The 23,756-nt window shown below is 47.1% G+C and overlaps 1 long non-coding RNA gene across 2 annotated transcripts; it reads right to left on the reverse strand.

Moving 5' to 3' along the window:
• Window positions 1–473: 473 nt before the first annotated feature.
• Window positions 474–21,395, reverse strand: LOC109269070 (uncharacterized). 2 transcript variants are annotated; one of them, XR_002080928.2, is made up of 3 exons: window positions 21,332–21,395; window positions 20,561–20,666; window positions 474–597 (listed from the first exon to the last, which is right to left on the reverse strand). It is a non-coding gene; the product is annotated as an uncharacterized LOC109269070 (long non-coding RNA). The 2 variants fall into 2 exon arrangements; XR_002080929.2 differs by lacking the exon at window positions 474–597 and adding an exon at window positions 6,242–6,515.
• Window positions 21,396–23,756: the final 2,361 nt, after the last annotated feature.

The following is a 23,756-nucleotide window of genomic DNA, read 5'->3' on the forward strand; positions in this document are numbered from 1 at the left end:
GCCCCCAGCGAGCAGTACTCCTAACCTGTATGAAGACACACGGGGTGTGGTTCTGGGGAGCAGGTGTTTCGGGAATGCATACAGGCCCCTGTAACAAGCTGTATGGGGACCTCACTGAGGCTGGCTGGTGGCCAAGATAGGCACCAGGGATGCAAGGTGCATGGTGATAGCGCCTCCAGGACTTCGCACGGCCCTGGATCTGCAGCTTCTTGCCAGAAGGAGCGCTTGGCCCTACTCAATCCTACTCTGCCACGGACCTATCTCAATCTCTCTTTCTTCTCGATTTTCTTTCCTCCTCATTCTGCTTCTCTCACTGACAACGCCCTCACTCCCGCTCCCCCTACATGGACCCGAATTCCCAAAGTATAGGCTCAGGTTTCGCGAGCCCCTCGGCCTGGTTACCTCTAGGAGGCTGGCTGACCAATAGAGGGGCAGCGCTCGGGTCAGGTGCTCACCCTTGGTCCAATCAGCTGTGGCCCACACGCCCCGGCTCACAGGGTGCCGCACAGCAAGGGGGCTGCCCTTGCGGCAGGTCTTCGGGGCCTGCTCCTCCGTCCGATGTAAACCACGTGATGAAGTGATGCTTTCAGAGGAATTCTGGAGAGAGAAAAAAAAAACGTCTCAAGGAAGCTTGACTGAATGGCGGATACCATCTCTCCCCGTCATCCGTGTAAAATGTGCGTCGCGCATCAGTACTTTGGACCTTATCCTTGTGTTTTCGGAGGGAGGTTGGTTGTGCTGACTCTGGCCTCTGCGGGGACACAGGTGTCGAACAGAGGCTGGTTTTGGGGGGCCCACAACTGGTTACCTGTAGAAAACACTTGAGAAGTTGGGCACTGAGTGGAAGGAGAAAATAGGATGCCTCCACGGGATCGCCTGCACATTGACCCAGAGGAGACGTGTGCAGAGATGCCAGGGACACACACACACACACACACACACACACACACACACACACGGACAGAGTGAAAGACAGAACGCTAATATGATAGACAAAGATACGATAAAATAGGCAGGGAAAAGTTGGGACCTGAGGTCCATGGGTGGGAAAAACACGTATTTTGGAACAATACTGGGAGCAGGGACCACAGCGAACCCCTTGGGGGTAAGGTTCCTCTTAAGAATGTAACAGACACCACCTCCTCCCTTCAGGTTCCCCTCAGGAGCTTGACAATCAAAATACCTAACTAAAAATAAGTAAACCATAAAACTTATGTTATACAAGGGACAGCATGACCATAGTCTGATTCCTCACACAACTGAGTCGAGCCGATCAGGGATGGACAACCCAGCACCTAGAGTTATCCAACCAATAAGGGTAGAGCCTCAGAAGGAATGAGGGAGAAAAAGGGGGGTGCTGACCAGAACCCTATACAACAAAGACCCTTGCCTACAGTCCATGGGTATTCACCTCGAATGCCCCCTCTCTTTCTTTTTTTCTTTCTTTCTTTCTTTCTTTCTTTCTTTCTTTCTTTCTTTCTTTCTTTCTGTATTTATTTAATGTTTTTATTTATTTTTGAGAGAGGGAGAGAGACAGAGCATGAGTGGGGCAGGGGCAGAGAGAGAGGGAGACACAGAATCCCAAGCAGGCTCCAGGCTCTGAGCTGTCCGCACAGAGTCCAATGTGAGGCTCGAACCAACAGACTGGGAGATTATGACCTGAGCTGAAGTCAGACGCTCAAATGACTGAGCCACCCAGGCACCCCTGCCCCCTCTCTTTAAAGAGAACTTTCATCCTCTTCTTACTTTGTCATCTTATGCTCTACTAAACTTTTGCCTGCTGCTCATTTTATGTCCACCTCTTTGTTCCTCCAAGTGGTGAGAAAACGAACGCCAGGTATTGAGGTAGGAAATCCTGCAACGCTAAGAGACATAGAGAGATCCAAACCCTGAGAGATACACAGAGAGTGAGAGACACAACATTCACTCGGGCACACCCACATGCACTGACACAAGCAGAGATCTGAAGAGAGCTTGTGGCTGAAGCGGACCTAGTCTGGTGCAAATGAAGGCTGCCTCATCCCTTCACACAGAAGGTGGAGGCATCCAGCGCAAAGGGGAAAAAAGGGCCATCTTTGTGGATGCCCAGGATGTCATGGCAGAGCAGTTGCTCGGCTCATCTTCGGGAGAGGAGAGGGTGCAGTGCTGTGGCTACCAATGCAGTGTAATCCCTTTTCACAAGAAAATGTGTTTCTTGAAGTTGGAAAGGAAAAAAAAAAAGTAGGAGTAGACACGCTCTTGGAGAAGTTGCAAGAATCCAGATGAGTTCCAAGAGTCTGCTTAGTCTGTGACCCACAATTCAGAAGTCCCCCCCCCTGCCCCCCCGAAAGCCCTGGAAGACTCCGAGCGTCTGGAGAAATGACCAGTCTGGGCTGGAGCGCCCATGATGCCCAGAAGGGTGGCTGTTGTCTGCCTGTGGTTCTCACTGCACAGGCACCCAGAGGGGTGTTGAGACCACGAAGGGTGTGGGTTCTAGCCACAGCCAGTCCCTTGGGGCAGGGCCAGCACCTCAACAGCAGCAAGGGGAAATGGATGAGTTGCTCCCTGGGTAGGATGTGGAGCTCACACTCAAGCTTTAGGCTGTCACGTCTGCCAGGGACATTGGAGATCTTGCCAACCCATTCATTTTTCAGAGAGGCCTGAAGCTCAGAGGTTAAGTGACTCCCTGAGGTCCTGCAGTGAGTTATGGTGGCCTGGCGCACTCTTCATCAATGGCTGCTGCCCCTACATCAGTTTTCTTTTAACTTTCTGGAGGGAGATCAAGTCAGTGCGGTTGGGCTGGTGGGGACAAAACTTGACAGTAGGGACGAGTGTCTCTGAGAAACCACTGGGAAACTGTCACAGAAGCTTCTGCTTCATTTTATCTGTAGGGTCTCCCCTCCTTTGGGCCAGTTATTCTTGATGAAGACTTAATTTCGGTCATAAAGGAGATACAGTGACTTGAGTCCTTCCAAGAGTAGGTGATTTTGACAGACTCAGGAAGAGAACGAACGGAGGAAAAGCTAATTGATGGCATTCAGGAGCACAGAGTGACCTTAGTCACAGCATGGAGGCTCCCTGCTTCCTCTCTTCCTCCCACCCTGCTGCTTGCGAATCAGTTGATTTGCAAAGTGGCATCTGATGGGAGAGGGGCGCCAGTTCAGCGGGAGAACGAACAGGCTCCCAAACTGGTAATTCAGGGATCTTCCTTCACAACAACTGCAGGAGCCTTGCTGGACAGAGAGGAATATGGAACTCTGAAATTACAGGCCTACGGGGGATTCTGGCCATTGTTTTCATGGAGCCTTGCTCTGGCATCCCTGTCCCTCATTAACGCTGGTCTTACGTCCAACCCTCCCTGACCACTACTGGGATGGGAAATGGGAGGATAGGACCAAACTCCTGTCCACGTCGGGAGGGGGCAGGAACCAGGTGTTCAAGTCTGCAATGGTTTGCTTGGGGTCTTGCAGAGTCCTCGGTACCCAGGCGTCCTGGCTCCCAGTCAGATCTTCCGGTGGCGTGCAGGTGCCTTTGATGTTCCCATGGATCCCTGAGAGCACAAGAGGGCAGCTCTTCTCTGAAAAGGTGTCACACTTACATCACTTAGGACTTGGGCCTGGCGCTGGGGCCAGAGGTGAAAGAGAAGGAAATGTAGTAAAGAAGCAGCAAAAGAAAACCGGTCTCTCTGCTGTACCCCCTACCCCCAAATGACTCAATTGGTCATTGAGATGAGAAAACAGCCACCAAATTCTTTCTGCTCTCAGCTAGGAGCTTCCTTTTGAATGCAAAGGAGAGTCCCAGAGCTCTGGGTAGAGTCAAACGTGGATCTCCATCTCAATGCCCAGAGACAAAAGCCAAAAAATGTGAGGAATTTCCAAAGTGCCTCTTGCAAACAGCGTCTCCCCCACCCTCTGGCTCGGCTCCACCAGCACCACGATGGGAATGGTGGCTTTCTTCTATGGGCCTGGCCTGGCCTGCTGCCCACTCGCTAAAAGATTGGATCTGAGGACAAATGAAATTAGGAATCTCCCTGCTAAGCCTCCTGCTCTTGTGCTCCTGTAAGAAGATACCTCTGTGAACCCAGGTAGTGGGTGGGCCTGGTGAAGGGACATGGCGGGGGGCAGCCCACAGGCTCCCCTGCTTGCCTGCCCCCCCCCCCCCCCCCCGCCAGCGGGAGGGTAACTGCTGTGATGGCGGGTTGGGGAGACCCAGGCACCTCACCCACTCCAGGGCAATGAGAATGTCCTCACTTTCTGAGGGAGGGCCTTTGAAAGGAGCCTCATTCGGTTCAGGGTTCTTTTGTTTCTCCTTCGCCTTTGGAGGCTGACCAAAAGGGAATAAGCTTCCAGGACGTCATGAGGAGTGAAGAAAGAGACTGGGAAAGAGCCCACAGAATTCTCATTTTAAGACACCTTTGAAACACAGACAGGGACGACTCACGGTCCTGAGGCCCTTGGCAGTCTGGGGAAATGTCTGCTGGCCGCACTGTGCCCATTTATTTACCACTAATTTCCTTTTCTTTCCCTGCAGAATGCTGCGTTCTTTGGGGGTCACTGTGACCCATCAGAAGGTGAGAAAAAACAGAAGATAACAACCTATAGAAAATCTTGAGGGGGTGGCGTGGGAATGGTAACATTGGATTGCACAGGGGGCGTCTGGCTGGCTTAGTTGGTGGAGCATGTGACTTTTGATCTCGGGGTTGTAAGTTCGACCCCCATGTTGGGGTAGAGATGACTTAAAAATAAAATCTAAAAAAACCAAAAAACCAAAAAACAAAAACCCACATTGGGTTGCACAGTCCTACATGGACTGTTCCACTTATCAGATGGCAATATTAGGGAATAACCTTGTTCACTGACTGCCCTGAACTACAACTTGGTAGGCTGACTGCAGGCTCTCTCCTTGCTCCCTGCTGGCATGCGCCTAGCTCCCCAGCTTTCCTCATGCCCTAGCCTAGTCATGCTGATGTGGTTTGGAGTGTTGAGGTTCGGAGCCGATGGGCAAGGAAGAATTCTTGACCTCTTTGGTGCAAAAGGGTGGTTTTATTAAAGCACAGCACCAGGACCCACAGGCAGAAAGAGCTGCACTGGGGTTGTGAAGAGTGACTGATTATATACCTTCAGGTTGAGAGGAGGTTAGGGATCCCATTAAGTCTCTAAGGAATTTTGGCAACAAGGTTTCCAGGGCCCTGAGGGGCTAGCTGCTGTTAGGAAAAGGTCATTTATTGCTGTTTAGTAAAAGCTCAGTCATGAGACCCTTCAGATGGATATCAGTGAGGCTTAAGCTTTGAGGATGATTACCAACATATATCTTGGGGGGTAGAGATAAAGGAAGTTTCCAAAGGAGTTTTTATATGTTAAAGCAGACTTACAGGATTCTGGGGGTCAGGATACTGTTAGATTGCCTTTTGCCCCTTAGCAAAGTGTCGTCATGGGGGCAGCTGAGCTCCTAGAGGAATGTCACTCTGCCTGTCTCAAAGACTTGTCAATGGGCTGTAAGTTATAAGGGAATTTTATTTTTTAAATTCTGCTTTTGTTTCCCACATCAATGCCATTGCCAATGTTAGAACACTCAGGAGCACCTGCTGACCACTGTATCAGGCTCAGTGGTCTTGGTGTGGCACTCAAGGTCTGACAGCAGCCCAGGGTCCCCTCTTCCCAGTCTCTACAACTCACCTCTCACTGCTCCTCAACAGGGCCACCCTCTCCTGCCATTTATCCCACCCCTCTCCCCAAACAGTCTGTTCTTACCTCCTTGACTCTTATCCCATCCAATATGGAGGGCACCTCCCTTCCCCTCCTCCTGTCCCCCATTTCAACATGGCATTTCACCAACTCTCCTCCCCTCTTCACTGCCCATCACATTCACCATCCAGCTTGAGTTCCTTTTCCTCTAGGAAGCTCCTCTGACAAACCCCACCTCCCCTCATTCAGGCAGGCCTGGCCTCAGAGCGCTGAGTAGCCTGACACCCTTACTTATCCTTGGGGAAAGGATGGACCTTGAGCCTTTCTCTTCCCTCATCTGTGAAGTTGGGAAATGATTACCCACCATATAGGACTTTATGATGATCATGTGAGATGATGAGAACATTGTAATAAGTGCTCAATACATGTCTACCTCTTTTTCCCCCAAATCCCCTCAGTTTGGATGTATTTAGTCTGCACTGCATTTGTGGGTACTTTTTGCTTTGGAACTGCCTTTGGGAACTCAAATGATTTATAATCTTGAGGTCAGGGGTGTTAAAAAACAAAATTCAAGTGAATACGTGTAAAGATCTTACTGGCTTTATTCAATGATTCATGGATCGGCAGCATCCCATCCAGCCAAGTGGAAAGGAGCTCCAAGAAGCTGTACAAAAGGGAAAACTTATAGGCAGAAAGAATCAGGGCAAGGTAGTGATTCCAGCAAGGAGTAGATTGTTTCAGGCAAGGTCACCTTCCTTTGGAGCATGCTGGGAGTCTGTCAGGGAGATTTCGTCACTGGTGTTGACCAGGAAATTCCAGACTGACTGGTTAAAATTACATTCCTGGGAAAGGCTGAAACAGCAGTTTGGTTAGGTGACATCGGCCTTAGCACAAGTGACTCCATTTTGGGCCTATTGTCTCTCTCTCTCTCTCTTTTTTTTTTTAACAGGGGAGACCCTATTGTGATGGTTCTTACTTTTTATTTTTTTTTAAGTAGACTCTATGCCCAGCATGGAGCTCAATGCAGGACTTGAACTCAGAACCATGAGATAAGACCTGAGCTGAGACCAAGTGTTGGACTCTCAACCGACTGAACCACCAGGTATCCCTATTATGATGGTTCTTACAGAGAGGTCCTCTGACCACAGCATCCACATCTCCTGGGAACTTGGTAAGAATGCAAATTCCCAGGCTCCACCCCAGGCCTGATGAACCACTGTCTCTGGTGGGTAGTCCAGCCATCTGCGCTGTACCAAGCCTTCCAGATGATTCTGGTGCATGCTCATGTTTGAGAACCACTGCTCTCTTCCATTGCTTGGAGTGTGAATGCCCTACAGAATACTACAGGACTCACCATGCTCCATAAGCTTCAAAAAGCCAGTCAACCAGCTCTCCAACCAATAAAGTTGCCCCATTCCCCAGAGCGGACTGTCCATTCAGTCTCTAGAGGTAGATCCCTTTCAGACAGTTTGTATGCTTCCTTTGTATGTTTCGTTGTGTGTGTCCTCTCATTGACGTTTTGTGGCAGCCAGGAGCTTGGATGGGTGTTAACGGAGAGGTACAGGCTCTCCAGGACCCACTGTGGTGTCCATTCCTGCCCTGCTTCTCTGCACCTGTGTCAGGGTTTCCCAGAAGGCAGATGGAAGGCGGTGCTGGGTGGAGGGAGGGAATACAGGCAGTATGTGCTTGGCCTTTGTGGAAGCTGAGGGGAAGATCCACCCTGTACCCCAGGCAGCTTTCCTCAGGGAGCAGGGGCTGCCTGTGCAGCCGAGGAGGGCCAGCGTGGCATGAATGGAGACCTTGTATCGAAGACCTCACTGGAGCCAGGAGCCACAACACAGGGGCTTTTCACGAGCAACCTCGCAACAGAGGCGGCATTGAGCGTGACTGGTGGCTTTCGGGTAGACGTGGGGTCTGGTAGACGCGTGGCATCAGTAGAACAACATTGCTGCTCCTCCTGACCCTGCCTTGGCTGGGGTGGGGGGGAGGTCAGATGTCTCCTTTCAGAGGAGAAGACTCGAAGAGTCATAGTGTCCGTAGCTCAAGCTGCCTGGACATCATCCCCCTCCCTCCATGGGCCATCAGTCAGGGTTCAAGGCTGTAGCAGGGGCACAGAATGTGAGCAAGGGGGTCCATGTGTACTGGGCAGGAACGGGTTAAAGATAGCTGCTTGGAGACATTGCCAAAGCCCAACTCCACTGGGGCTTGCTATAAGACCAGGGACAATGCCAGGCACGTTGTTTCTGTCTAAGAGGGATGCAAGCCCATTGTGCGCCCCGAAGGGGTTATTGAGAGGTCAGGAAGCACTGTTGGGGGGCTGCTGTCTGGAGTCTGCCCAGGAGCATTCAGAATGGGGTGACAACGAGGGTGGGGGAGAGAGGTGGGGTTAATGCTACCAAAGGAGAAGTGTTTCCTCCATCACATATAGACACACCCTCTCCATCACCTGCAGCCAACCCTCCCTTCCCCAAGGTGGTTAACTGACCAGCTAGCCAGGTCCCTGATTTCCTGTCCCTTTTGCACTGTCTCTTTTAGGGTGACCCATTGTCCTGGATTCCCTGGGACCAAGGATTTCCCAGGATGCAGAACATTTGGGGCTAAAATTGGGACAATTGTCACCCTACTTTCATCCTGGAGAGCTTTTGTTGCATTTGAAACTTCTCATACTTCTCTCTCATGACTCCCCCACCAAAAATTTGATAACAAAAGGGGACAGGACTGTTTTGCCACTTGCAAGCATGGCTAATGGTGTATTGTCTGCAGACGTGGTGGGTCTGCAGAAGCCCTGGTTCAAATAAAATCGGGAAGCGAGTTATGGCTGATGTTTATTTAGCGTAAGTATATTGAGGAGGCATCCATGCATTCCCCATTTTCACTCGGTGGACACGTTGATCCCCTACTTCTTTGCTCCCTTGAAGGACTCTTGCACTCAGCCCAGCAGGTTCCATTCATCCCTCCAAAAGGCCCAGGCTGGGTGAGGTGGCCTCTCATGGGCTTGCAGTGTCATATGTGACACACACACATACACACGCGCGCACACACACACACACACACACACACACTCTTACATTTACACGCGCACATATGCCCGGCACTCCTCATGCTTAGTTCCTAATCTGCTCTAGGAGATTGTGATCTCCTTAAAAGAAGGATTGTTTTCTTTCCTTTTTTGGTATCTGTTGCCACATAGAAGTGTTTACAAGTGAGCACATGATTCCCATCCAGGAGAGAATTCTTGATCTCCTGGATGGAAACCCAGGAGGGTTGTCCTTCATGGACAAGGGGGCCTACACGGTGGACTGGGGTACTACAGGGTAGAGATGGGTCAGTGGCCTTCTGGGAGCGAGCTGTGGGGCACCTGGGAAGGCTGAGGCCTGAGTTTCTCCTGGCTGCTGCCCCTGTCTCCAGAGCAGTCCTGAGTCAGTCCTCCTGGTGTCTGCTCTTAGTTCCAGGCTGGGCTGCTGTGGCTGTCACGAAGTGGTGACTCCCCGCTCCCTGGGGCTCATGTTTCCTGAGCTCCTAGACAGGCAGCCCCAGGAGAGTCTTGCATACACAGCCCCATCAAAATGACAGCTGCCTCCAGGGGCCACTTGATTTTCAGAGAAAAGCTGTTCTGCTTCCACCCTTCCATCAGAAACCAATGATTCCAACCAGGTCATCTTGGGGCACCAAGATGTTTGGCGGTCACACTTGGGGTGTCCAGCTGTCTCCTTCAGAGGTCTCCCCTGGGGCCACTCCCAGGCCGTTACAAACTCACAACCTTGGTATGTGAAACAAGCCCAATCAAAGGAGGAACGCCGAGACTCGGAGCACAGCGAAGCCAGGCTTTAATCAATATTCCTGCAAGAGCAGGTGTCTGATGGAGAGGCACATCCAGGGCAGTCACAGCAGGTAATTTATCTCCTAGCACGCAGGTCCCTCCCCTGGTTCCTCATTGGCTGAGTGCTCCAGAGGTTTCGGCCTTTCCTGGAAGTCTCCTATGCCCACGTAAGGCAACAAGTAGTCTGATTGGAACAAATGTACATTCCCTGAGGTGACCCTGAGACTTCCAGTCCCTCCTCCCTTTCTTCTATGGCGCATGTTCATTGCAAAGCCCACGAAAATAGCCCTTGAATCAGGAGAAGAACCAGGAAGTTAAGTGTATAAAGGTATAGCGTTAAGTTAAGGTATAAAGTTAAGTGTATAAAGTGTATAAAAAGGTTTAGGACTCCACCGTTGGGGGTGGTTTGTACATACTTCCAGCAGGTTGTAGACTTACTGTTAACTGAACAGCACAGCTTTTATTTGGTACTTCTGAAAATGAATCATCTCCCTTCTCACACTTGGGGACAGGAGGGCCCCTGGAAAAAGCCTGGAGGCAGAGGGTATGAACTCAAGGTGAGCACCAGGAAAGCCAGGGCCTGGGCCACCAGCAGCTTTTGGCTCCTAAAAGGGCTCAGCTAACCGGGATGGGCCCTACCCCTCCATGAGCCAGTCTCTTTTCCTTGTACCCTTCCTTCTCTTTTGTTCTCACTTTCCCTATCTATACCTCTCTCCATCCCAGCTGGCAGCCCCTGCATCTTAGCCCGGGAGAGGGTGACGTGGATGAACAAGTCCCTCTCAACCACCCTAGTGACCCCATTACGACCTGGTTTTTCTTTGTGATACTGATTACAACCTGAAATTAATTGCCTATTTTGTGTTGCCTTCCCAACTTGAATGGAAGGAGGGCAGAGACTAGTTTCTTCACCTAACTGTGCCCTAGCACTTAGTGCCTGGTGTATCATAATTAATGACCGAACGAATGAGGCCAAGTGTTTGGTCTCATGCTCCAGGCTGCAGTGATTTAGTGCTGGGCAATGCTCAGGTACCGTGTTTGGAAGTTTCCTGGGAAATGGGGCACCTGGCTGGCTAGTTTGTAGAGCATGTGACTCTTGATCTCGGGGTTGTGAGTTTAAGCCTCATATTGGGTGTAGAGATTACTTAAAAAAAAAAAAAAGAAGTTTCCTGGAACAGAAGGCTGGGGGGCCCAAGGTTAGGGAAAGCCCCCTGCAGTTCTAAAACTTTTTTGGGGGGTGGCTCAGTTGGTTGAGTGTCTGACTTGGGCTCAGGTCATGATCCCGCCTTTTGTGAGTTTGAGCTCCACATCAGGCTTGCTGCTGCTGTTAGTGCAGAGCCCAGCTCAGATCCTCTGTCCCCCTCTCTCTGCCCCTCCCCCGCTTGTGCTCTCTCTCAAAAATAAGTAAACATCAAAAAAAATTTTTTTTTAAAGCATTTTTTTTTAACCCAGGGGAGCCACAGGAGGCAGGAGGGAGTTTTGGGTAGAGAGATGGTGACAGCCCTAATTGCCTGCCTTACTTTCTGAAAGGGGAGACCTGCAGACCCCTTTCTGTGCTCTTTGCACAAGAGCCCTGCTCCTCCAATGCCCACACTCCTTAGGTCCAGAGAACTGAGGTTTTTTGGTTATTTCTAATGTTTATTTATTTGAGAGAGAGGGAGAGAGTGAGCAGGGGAGGTGCAGAGAGAGAGGGAGAGAATCCCAAGCAAGCTCTGTGCTGTTAGTGCAAAGCTTGACACAGGGCTTGAACCCACGAGCCATGAGATCATGACCTGAGCTAAGGTCAAGAGTGGGACGCTCACCTGAGACCAAGAACGGTGGTTTTATTAAAGCATGGGAACAGGACCCTTGGGCAGAAAGAGCTGCCCCAGGATTGTGAGGAGCGACTCATTATATACTTGGGAATTGGGGCGGGGGTAAAGGCAAGGGAAATTTTCCAAAGGGATTTTCATACGCTAAAGAGGACTCCCAGGATCCTGGAGGCCTAGCTATTGTCAACCTAAGGTTGTTTTTCCCTCTAGCAAAGCTTTAAGACAGTAAGGAATATACTCTGTCTGCCTCAAGTAGTTGTCAGTGGGCTGCAGGTTATAAGGAAATTTAATTTGATCTCCCTTTTCCTTCTGCCTTGGTTTCCCACATCAACTACCACTTGTTAATTTTTACAGTTTGACAAGTATTGTGCTAAGTACTTTATTTGTGCTATTTCATTTAATCCTTACAACAAACGTACAATGTGAGTCCTCATCTTTCAGACTTTCATCCTCTCAGCTCATAAAACCCTGAATTCAAGCCCTGTGTTTATGACTAATGTGATACATCTCCGCTTCCTAAACACTTCAGACTTGACTGCTAGTCCAGGACTATTTCTGCCCTATTATTCTGCCTCTCAGACTTCCCCTTATCTCTGTGCTCTATCTGAAGAGTGTCTGCTGTTTACAGGTCAAACTTTGTATCCTCACATAACGTCTAAAGTCAGTAGACAGGCAATTGTTTCCTAGGGCCTAGGAAATACATTACAAAATTACAGAGGCGACAGAGACGAAAGATGATGCCCAAGTTTTAGTGACACTGGAGTGTGAAGTAACAGAGAATGGTCTTTTCCATGGGTCCACGATTGAATAGTCAGTTAAAATGCATTTAGTGCTTTCTAGGAGAGGAATAAAGTTATACTGAACAGGACACATATCTTTAAGGAGTAAATACCCTCATTGGGAGCATGAGTTACATTGGAGAGGCAGAGACAACACAACGTGTTCTCTAAGTCCCGCTTCATTTTGCCTAGGCGCGTAGCAAGACTACATTTCCCAGACACTCTTGCCGCTAGGTTTGGCCATAGGAGTCCTGACCAATGGGATGTGGCAGAAGTGATGTGGTATCGTCCATGCTCCTTCCACTTCAGTCCTACGTTTAAGGTCACAGCCTCACAAGTAAGAAGTAGCTCAGAAGTGCCAAGGAGGAGCCCCTGACAGTCCTGAGCTGTGACTGGAAATTATGGTTTGGCATAGCCTGCTTGTCCTGACAGGAGACTAGCAAAAAGAAAAAACGTAACTGACTTCAAAACCATACTAAACTTAAAAAATAGTTGTTTAGTAAAAAAAAGTTGCCTAGGTGGCTCAGTCCGTTAAGCATCCAGTATCAGCTCAGGTCATGATCTCACAGTCTGTGAGTTCAAGACGCAAGTCAGGCTCTGTGCTGACAGCTGGGAGCCTGGAGCCTACGTCTGATTTTGTGTCCCCGTCTCTCTCTGCCCCTCTCCAGCTTGTGCTCTCGATCTCTCAAGAATAAACATTAAAAAAAAAATAGTTGTTTAGGGATGCATACAAAGGCACTGAAGATACTCTGAAAAGTAAGATAAAACAAAAACAAAACAAAAAAACCTGGGGGTGTCTGGGTGGCTCAGTTGGTTAAGCATCTGACTTTTGAGTTCGGCTCGGGTCATGATCTCACAGTCTGTGGTATCGAGCCCTGCGTCGGGCTCTGTGCTGACAGTGTGGAGCCTGTTTGGGATTCTCTCTCCCTCTTGCCCCCTGCCCCCATCCAAATAAATAAGTAAACATTTGAAAAATAAAAAATGGGCACCTGGGTGGCTCAGTCAGATAAGTGTCAGACTTGGGCTCAGGTCATGATCTCACAGATTGTGAGTTCAAGCCCCACACTGGCCTCTCTGCTGTCACCAGGGAGCCTGCTTGGGATCCTCTGTCCCATTCTCTCTGTGCCCCTCCCTTGCTTGCATGCTCTCTCTGTCTCTCTCAAAATAAAGAATTTTTTTTTAACTTAAAAAAATAAAAATTAAAAAGCTAAAAATTAAAAAAATCTTCACCCTGTTGCCTTGAGGTAGAGGATGGAGAGGGCTGTGAGCAAGATAGTACAAAAGGAACTTCAGATGGAAGCTGGGTCACTCCTTTGTGGGTATTCATGATGTTAGTTTTAAAGGAATCGTACATAATGACCATTTAAAAAGCAGGATGGTGCTTCATGTGCTATTATTTGTGTCGGTGTCTCTGTCTATCTCTCTATCTATCCATCGATCCCTCTTCTCATATATATGGCCCAGACGAAAGGTGAAGGAGGAATGTCTGAAGAGAGGGGTGAGTAAGCAAAGGAGGAGTGGAACATTTATAAAGCGGGTGGCCCTGCAGGTAGGTGAGAAAGGAAAGAGCCATTAGCAGAAAGGCAAGGATTGGCTAGAGAAGCAATGGTGACAGCCTGGACCATGACGTTGGGGAGTGTCAGGTGTCACACGTTGGGGAGTGTTAATGGCGTGTCAGGGTCTCTGCAGGAAAATGAGGCCACGCACAAAGATTACTGAAGAGAGTTGAATAAATGACTTTATAACAGGTGGGCAGGGGTAGGAGAAAGCAACAAGAGAGGGCACAGTACCCCTGGAATAGCAGGAGCTGGGAGCCATTACCACTCTGTGGATCGAAGGGAAAAGGGAGAGAATGTGGGGAGACAGCTGTATGGAAGGGCTCCCTCACAGGAACGCGGGCAGCCCGCAGTGACCAGAGAGAGGGGGAGCCTGAGGAAAAATATCCCAGTCTCCTCCTTCCCATCTTTCCATCTCTGGCTGGGGCTCCCCACTGGCTGCATCTGCCCAGAAGCCAGAGGGAAAGTCCATTCGCATGGTCCCTATGGGGCTCAGGGTGCGGAGTGAATCTGGAGGGGCAAATGGAAAATACTAGCCCATCGGTGAAGAAAAAAGTTTTGTAAAGAAGTTTCCAAAACGTCAGAATGCAGGGCACCTGGGCAGATCAGTTGGTTAAGCGTCCCACTCTTGATTTCAGTTCAGGTCATGATCTCGTGGTTTGTAGGATCGAGCCCTGAGTCATCAGGTTCTGTTTAGACGGCACGGAGCCTGCTTGGGATTCCCTCTCTCTCTCTCTCTCTCTGCTCCTCCCCACCCTCAAAATAAATAAATAAGCATTTAAAAAATGTCAGAATGCTGTCAGTCTGGGGACTTAGCATCCATCAGTCAAGGCAGTAGCACCAAATGGTAGGAGTTACAGTATTCTTCATCATTGGGCACATGGTTGGGGGGGGAGGGAGGTTTCACTTAAGAATGTTTTTGATGAAGCTGTAAAAGGTATTAATTTTATTAAACCTTAACCTATGATTTTTAAAAATGTTTATTTTTATTTATTTTGAGAGAGAGAGTGTGTGTGCAGGGGAGGAACAGAGACAGACAGACAGACAGAGAGAATCCCAAACAGGCTCTGCCCTGTCAGCCCAGAGCCCAATGCAGGATTCGATCTCATGAACTGTGAGATCATGACCTGAGGCAAAACCGACAGATGCTTAACTGACTGAGCCACGCAGGTGCCCCACTTAACTCATGATTTTTTTTTTTTTTTTTTTATCGTTCTGAGTGTTCATATAGGAAGTGGGCATAAAACACTGCTAGTGCCTATTGAAGTATGAAGGTTGTTTTAAGGAAAAAGCATGTGCGAGTTTTTTGATTTGTCAACTGAACTAACTGCTTTCTTCATAGAATCCTATATATATATTTTTTTTTACTTTAGAGAATGACAATTTTTTTATTACACTTGGATATTCTGCAGTTATTTTTGAGTGATCAAAGTGAGACTGTGACTACAATGAAAACAACTGATAGTAATTGTTTGTTGCCAATTATAAAACTTCAGCTTTAAAGTAGAAATTAGAATTTGGCAGGGGGGGGGGGGGCACCTGGGTGGCTCAGTCGGTTAAGCGGCCAACTTCGTCCCAGGTCATGATCTCGCAGTTCATGAGTTTGGGCCCAGCGTCGGGCTCTGTGCTGACAGCTCGGAGCCTGGAGCCTGTTTCCGATTCTGTGTCTCCCTCTCTCTCTGACCCTCCCCCATTCATGCTCTGTCTCAAAAATAAATAAACGTTAAAAAAAAATTTTAGAAATTAGAATTTTGGAAACCTTGTTTCCAAACCACCTCTGGTTTGGAAAGCACCTTTGTGAGCTTGACAGCTATCCAATACTTAAAGACTTTTTTGATGGGATTGGTGTTCATATTAATGAATGTGGCCTTTGATATTATATGAAATGGGCTCTCCCTCACCTGGAAGATTTTTATGATTTAATGAATCTATATCTATCTATCTATCTATCTATCTATCTATCTATCTATATATATATACACACACATATATGTGTATATATATATTTAAGCAGGCTACACATCCAATGTGGGGCTTGAACTCATGACCCTGAGATCAAGAGTCACATGTTCTATCGACTAAGTCAGCCAGACACCCCACCAATATATATTTTTAAAAGTTTATTTCTTTTTTGAGAGAGAGAGAGAGAGAATGTAAGCGGCAGAGGGGCAGAGAGGGGGACAGAGGATCCCGAGCAGGCTCTGTGCTGCCAGGAGAAAGTCCAACATAGGGCTTGAACTCATGAACTGCGAGATCATGAGCTGAGCTGAAGCTGGAGGCTTAACTGACTGAGCCATCCAGGCTCCCCCCCCCCCCCACACCAGTATTTTTTAAATGATCAATACACGAGATTGCAAAACCTCGGAGACAAAGATCCATTCAAAATTCAAGAGACTAATGTATCATTGTAACAGAGTACAAAATTTCAACAATGTATTTTCAAGTTCCACACTGCAAGTTACTTTGAAGTATACCACTTGTTGAGTTTTGGTATGGTATCAAAGAACAATACCCACAAGTATCAGCAAAGACTATGAAAATACTATACCCATTCTCAATGGCAAATCTGCGTGAGGCCAGAATTTCCTCACATTTCAGTCCAAACAACATATCACGGTAGATCGAATGCAGAAGCAGATATGAGAATCCAGCTATTCCTTTATTCATCCAGACAAGGAAGAGATTTGCAGACATGTAAAACAATGCCACTCTGTTCACAAGTATATTTTTGTTTTTATAGTTTAATGTTTATTTTTGAGAGAGACAGCACGTGCGTGCGCAGGTGTGAGCAGGGAAAGGGCAAATAGAGAGAGACACACACTGAGAGAGAGAGAGAGAGAGAGACAGAGACAGAGAGTGAGTGAGAGAGAGAGGATCCGAAGGGGGCTCTGACAGCAGAGTGGCTGAAGCAGGGCTCGAACCCATGAACCCTGAGATCGTGACCTGAGCTGAAGTCGGGGGGGATTAACCAACTGAGCCAAGCAGGTGCCGGTTTTTATAATTTTTAAAAATAAAAATGTTATTTACGTTAACGTGGAATGGGTTTATTTTTAATTTAAATGAGTCTATACTAATTTTTTTGTTTTACTTTCTTTTTTTAATGTTTTTTTATGAGAAATTTTTACTTTATAGTACTTTATAATGAAATTCTTTACATAGCAAAAGTGAAACAATTGATTTCAGAGGTTACAAATGGTTTCACACTTAAAAAAGAAATCGCTTTTATTGGTCATAAAAATCCATCTTTGATATAAGCGACACAAACATTTTCTCACTTCATTGAGGTATTTTGATTACCTCCTTATTGATTTATGAAATTGTGGCCACACTGCAGAATTTTCCTTGTTCTCAAAATTTTATATCTTTTTATATATTTATATCTTATAGACTTTTACATCTTTCTCCTTTCAGAGTGTTACGGTTTCTTTTAGGAACTTAAAAGCTCAAAGATCTTTGTTTATTATACTGGCAGAAAGTAGAGAGTACCTGGACAGGCTTTTCCATTGGTAAGCCAAGACAGATGCTCTGAGAAAATTCTTGACACAAAACACCTCTAAATGCTATGAAAATGTAGCAAGCATTTGTTAATGCAACACTGTGCCCGTAGAAGAATAAGAAAAATCCCCAGAGGCCAAAAAATAAAAATAAAATCTGAACCAAAAATTGCAAGATAACTCTCAAGCTATAGTCACACTTGGGGCGTTTCTAGTTGTAGTAATTAAGAATACTAGGGTTTAATACTGGACCCTAGAAGATAGCTTCAATGAAAATGTTGAGAAAAATACCCTAGACTAGCAAAAGTAGCTGAAAAAGGAAAATTGTTTATTTTGGCATTCACAACATGCAAGGAAGATCACATTAGTAAAATGATGTTAAATGGTTCTTGAATTCTAAGTTTGTCAGCAGCCAGGAGCAACTGACAAAAAGTAAATGCAAAAGATTCCCATAGATAAAGTTAGAGAAAGTCTCACTAGATTAAAAATCCTACCACAAATAATTAAAAATCCAAAATTATAAAATAACCAAGGAAACAGAAAACTGTGAGCAGTATTTCCGGAACTGAACATCATGGAACTTCATGTGATGCAAAGATTGGGTGAAATATACAGTCTAGCTGAATAAGAAAATAATACAAAAGCAAAATATGTATACAGCTTTGCAAACTCTCTTACCCTGTGACTCTGGAGAATTCTCTACAAGCAATGGTTTATTCAATAGGAGGGAATGTAATATAAAAACAGAGATTCTAGTCACACTGCTGATTCACATCTTGCATTTGTCCATGTGGCATCCAATTATTAATTTGGCCTTCCACTGCCTAGTTTCCTCCTCATTAAAATAGGAATAACTGTACCTGCTCATAAGGCTATTGTGAGTATGATAGGGATTACATTGAAATCTGCAGATCACTTTGGTATATTAATAGTTGACATTTAATATTTTAACCATCCATGAATATAAACATGAGATGTGCTCCTATATATTGATATCTTCTTTAATTTCTTTTAACAATGTTTTGTAGTTTTTATTTTACAAGTCTCTCGTCTCCTTGGCTAAGTTCATTCCTAAGTATTTTATTATTTTTTGATGGTATTATAAATAGAATTGTTCTTTTGTTATTTCCTTCAGGTTGTTAATTGTTTATACATAGAAATACAACTCATTTTTGTTGACTTTGTATCCTGCTACCTTGATGAATTAATTCATTTAGTAGTTCTGACATTTTTTTGAATGGACTCTTTAGGGTTTTCTACATATACCATCATTTCATGTGCAGAGGTAATTTTATGTCTTCCTTTCTAATTTTGTTTTATTTCTTTCTCTTGCTTAATGGTTCTGGCTAGCATTTCCAGTAGTAGGCTGAATAGAAGTGAGCATTTTGCCCTGTTCCTGATCTTAAAGGAAATACTTTTAATTTTTTTTTTTTTTAATTTACATCCAAATTAGTTAGCATATAGTACAACAATGATTTCAGGAGTAGATTCCTTAGTGCCCCTTACCCATTTACCCCATCCCCCTCCCACAACCCCTCCAGTAACCCTCTGTTCTCCATATTTAAGAGTCTTATGCTTTGTCCCCCTCCCTGTTTTTATATTATTTTTGCTTCCCTTCCCTTATGTTCATCTGTTTTGTCACTTAAAGTCCTCATATGAGTGAAGTCATATGATTTTTGTCTTTCTCTGACTGACTAATTTCACTTAGCATAATACCCTCCATTTCCACTCACGTAGTTGCAAATGGCAAGATTTCCTTCTTTTTGATTGCCGAGTAATACTCCATTGTATATGTATATACCACATCTTCTTTATCCATTCATTCATCGATGGACATTTGGGCTCTTTCCATACTTTGGCTGTTGTTGATAGTGCTGCTATAAACATGGGGGTGCATGTGTCCCTTCGAAACAGCACACCTGTATACCTTGGATAAATGCCTAGTAGTGCAATTGCTGGGTCGTATGGTAGTTCTATTTTTAGTTTTTTGAGGAACCTCCATACTGTTTTCCAGAGTGGCTGCACCAGCTTGCATTCCCACCTTTTTTTTAAATTATTTTTTAATTATTTAATTTTTTAATTAATTTAATTTTTTAATTATTTTTTATTTATTTTTGAGAGAGCACAAGCGGGGGAGGGACAGAGACAGGGGGACAGAGGGGGACAGGATCTGAAGCAGGCTCTGTGCTGACAGCACCGAGCCCGATGTGGGGCCTAAACTCAAGAACTGCGAAATCATGACTGGAGCAGAAGTCAACACTCAAGCGACTGAGTCACCCAGGTGCCCCTGTTTTAACTTCTAATATGACCAATAGCAGTACATAGAATCCAGCTGTTTAGTGTCTTTAACATAAGACCCTGCACCCAATTCCAGTGTGTGTGTGTGTTTTCCCCAACCACCAAACGATTCTCTGATACCAGCTGGGTCTCCTACAATTCAACTCAATTCTCACACTGTCTACCTGGAGACGGAAATCAGATCCCACAGGCTAAAGGCTCAGCCTTACAAGACTGCCCCTACCTCCCTTCACCCCTTCAGATCCCAATCACAAGCCTAGGTTGTCACCTGTTCCAATCCCCTCCTTGGATTCAATTAATTTGCTGGAGTGGCTCACAGAAGTCGGAGAAACATTTCACTCACTAGATTATTGGTATATTATAAAAGGGTGTAACTGGCAGTTAGACGTTAGAGCTGCATAGGGCTGTCTCAGCATGGCACTGTCCTCAGGCTCCACCTGTTCACCAATGTGGAAGCCCTACCGTCCCTGTTTTTGGGGTTTTTATAAAGGGTTCTTCACATAAGCATGCAAGTCATTGGCTGTTGGTGACTGATTTCAATATACAGCCCCTATCCCCTCTCTGGAGGTTAGAGGGGTGGGACTGAAAGTTCCAGCCCTCTAAATACAACCTTGGTTGTCCTGGCAACCAGTCCCCCTTCCTAGGAGCTTTCACGGAGCCATCTCATTAACATAACAAAAGACACCTTGATAACTCTCATCACTTAGGAAATTCCGAGGGTTTTAGGAGCTCTGTGGCAAGGATGGGGATGTAGACTAAATATATCTTATTATAAATATCACCAACGATATTTAAGAATATAAAGGAATCCTAAAACCAAAAAGTTTGAGAAGCAATACAGGGAACACAATGCAGGTAGCTAGTTACAGATTGTTGGAATTGCAGAAAAGCCAGAGGGTGGCCAGGAAGCCAGAGGGGCTTAACTGGGAGCTGCTACTGCCCTTGAGACTGAAGGACAAAGGTGGGGTCGGGTGTACCACTGGCCAGGAGCAATAGCTTCCTTTTGGGACTTGGCATTATAAAGGACTACCTAGTGGGAACCAGAATCATGTTAGGGGCTGCTTGAGAGGATCTGAAAATACCAAGGAAGTGAAGCTCCTGCTGGAAGCCCCAATCAGAGCAGAGAGAAGGGGGACAAATACCTTGGTTTCTTTCTTTCTCCTGCTCCCCAATTTCACTGGACAGCCCTGTCTGGAAACTGGTTCTCAGCCGACGGGTGGGGAACACAGCTTGCAGGAGTCCGTCTTCCTGCAATACAGACCAGAGGAGAACAGGGATGTGAGAGTAGTAGGAACATGCTTGGCCCAGAAAAGGAAGGAGAGAACCAGGATGTTGGCTAGAGGGAGCCACAGGGATGAGAAAGGCTGTTCTTGATGGGAGGATCTCCTACTGGCCTGAGGGAGCGGGACAGAGTAGAGTAAGACAGAGGCAAACCTAGTCCAGGTGGGGATAAGGGCAGAAGGGAGAGATGGCCAACTCCAGGCAGAATGTTAGCCAATTTCCATATGAAAAGCGCTTACTGGGACCAACTGATTAGAACTGCAAATAAGGCACTTATTTAGAAATTGTTTGCATGCTACTCTTAGAGTCTGCCTCTTTGGGAGACTGGTGGATACTGGGCATGGGAAGGCTAATGTCATCTTTTCCTAGGCTAATAATTTTCAAATGTCTTCTATGCAGTCTATACCTCTCTTATATCCAACAGCGTGCTAAAGATTTCCCCCTGGATGATGAGGTGCCTTCTGCTGTGACTTGGGTAACTCTTACTCACGCTCAGGTCTCCCCTGAAATGTACTTCTTCCGAGAATGCCACCCTGGCCCCCATGGCTCAGGCTTTCTTGTCATTAGCTGATTACCATCTGTCTTTTCCATCAATCTAAATGAAAAGGTAAATTGAGGCACTCTCGAATTACCAGAGTTTGAGTAACACGGGAAACGTGGACCGCAGCAAGCCACAAGCCAGTCCCTCGAGCGTTTTGGAGTAGAACGCAAAGTGGGGACTTCCGCCAGAGTCCAGGCTGTAAGTTCATTGGCTTGAGGACGGGGAGGGATTCTTGGCGGAAGTTCATTGGTCAGGAGAGAAGCGTCGGTCTTGCATAATCAGGCTCAGAGCCGGCATATCCTTCTGAGGGCGCATGCGTGAGATTCTGCATTTCCTATTCTCCGATTCCATTTTAGGCTGAAACTTTTTCACACTTCCCGCCCAGAGGTTATTACATCTTTGTGGCCGGCTCCTAGCACAGTGCAGTGGTACCCGTCCCCCATCTTCGGTTTCGCTTTCCCGGGTTTCTGCTACCTGTTGTCAGCTTCGCTCGGGCAGCAGAAGATCGTCCTGACGAATCTGCCGAAGGTCAATGGTAGCCTCATTCTACGTCACAGTGTGACGTCATCACCTCACTTCCTCTCATCCCTCCAGCACCTTACTATCTCGCGTGATCACGGGAACGGGAAGGGTGAGTAGAATACAGTAAGATATTTTGAGACGTAACATCCGCCTAATTTTTATTACGGTATATTGTTACACATGTTCTTTGTATTATTATTGCTGATTTCTTACTGCACCTAATTCGTAAGTTTAACTTTGTTATGGGTAGGTATGTATAGGAAAAACCATAGTTTATATAGGGTTCGGTATTACCCGCAGTTTCAGGCATCCGCTGGGGGTCTTGGAACATATCCCCTGCGGATGGGGGGGGGGGGGGGGCGCTATTGTGCTTGGTTCGAGGTAGTACTTAATATTTGATGAGTGAACAAATGGCGGATTGTAGGGAGGTGTAGAATATGGGGGAACATCCCCGTCCTTGAGGTTCACATTGAGCAACTGTCCCCTCGCTCCTGCCTTCAGAGTCCCGGGGAGCCAGAGAAGAGACCCGTGTTGGGGGACCTTTCTTCCCTAGTGTATGCAGCTCACAGAACAGAGCCAGAAGCTTGAAGTTTAATTCTGGCTCTCACATGGTAGCTATGAAATCTTGGGCAAGCCAAATAAGTTTTCTCAGTCTCCATCTTCTCGTGGATAAAATCTCGACAGTAATATCTGCTCCCCCACCCCTAGAGGCTGTTGTGAAGGTGAGAGATAGTGTTGCTGATAGAGGAGCACCAAGCACAAGCCCGAATTTAGAGGAGCCCCTGAACAGTCCTCCCGCTTTAAGCCCTAGGTGGCTACACTGATGTCACCAGGCCTGCTGTTTATCTCCTCCGGAGAGGAAATGTTAACTGGAAGCACTTCAAGGGACACAGCTCTTTGACTGTGGAGTTGGCCACGTCTGCACAGGCTTCTGAAAGCAGTGGTGGAGGGAGCCTCCAGCGGGTGTGGGGTGTGCTGGCCAGCCGAGGGTCCCAGCCCATCTTCCTCCACCACAGCCACTGTGGGGTTCACACATGGGGCAGCTGATGCAGAGAGCAGAACAGGTTAGACCTAGGAGTTCTGATTCCCAGATCAGCTCTGGGTTCTTGTGCCACCAAGGACAAATGAAAGAGATATGTCATGGGAGCACCTGGGTGGTTCAGTCGGTTAAGCATCCGACTTAAGCTCAGGTCATGATGTCATGGTTTGGGAGTTTGAGCCCTGCTTTGGGTGAGCTCAAGCCCCACTTTGGGCTCTGTCTCTGCCTCTTGCTCACTCACCCCCCCCCCCCCCCAATTAAAAAAAAAAAAAAAAAAAAAGGAAGAAGTCATGAGCAGAAAAAAGCTTCCTGGAAATGCCCATGTCCTTTCTCTGCACAGGCCTATGTCAAAGTCTGGGAGATAGGGACTGAGGGTCCAGCTCTGCCCTCAAAGAGCTTGTGGTTGAATAGGTAGTAGATGGATGGATGCCCTTATCCGGGGCAGAGACCCTGCCTTGTTTGGGAGCAGTGAAGGCAGAGGCTTCTCAGGGGCAGAAGCGGTGGGTGGGCGACCCCATCCCACTGCTGCTGGCTGGTTCTTTCTCAACTGGAGCTGCTGAGGCAAGTCTGTCACGCACTAAGGAGGGTGCTTCCTGGCTCCAGGCACTGGGGGTTGACTCACACGGATGCCATTGGAAAGAGCTTGTCTCAGAGGAAGGCCTGAGGTTCCTGAGGAGAAACAGTCTCACTTCCTCATTTCTCCAGTTGAAATGCTGTTAGAGCCCCTGGGCCCGGCCCACAGAAGTCTGAGAGGTCCTAACGCAGGGGATTGGAGGTGAGGTGGTCTGCAGGAATGCAGTTGCCCCCCATGCCCTAATCCCCAGGGCCTGGGGGAGAGGCAGAGTGTGGCTGGTACCAGCCGGGACTGCAGTTTCACCACCACAGCCCCTCTGAAGCCAGGCCAGAGTGTATGAGTTATAGGCCAAGCCCAGCTGGGTGAGGGGGCTGAGCTGGG

Source organism: Panthera pardus, unplaced genomic scaffold, assembly GCF_024362965.1.
Source record: "Panthera pardus isolate Hobbes unplaced genomic scaffold, ASM2436296v1 HiC_scaffold_8, whole genome shotgun sequence".
Classification (NCBI taxonomy): Eukaryota; Metazoa; Chordata; class Mammalia; order Carnivora; family Felidae; genus Panthera; species Panthera pardus.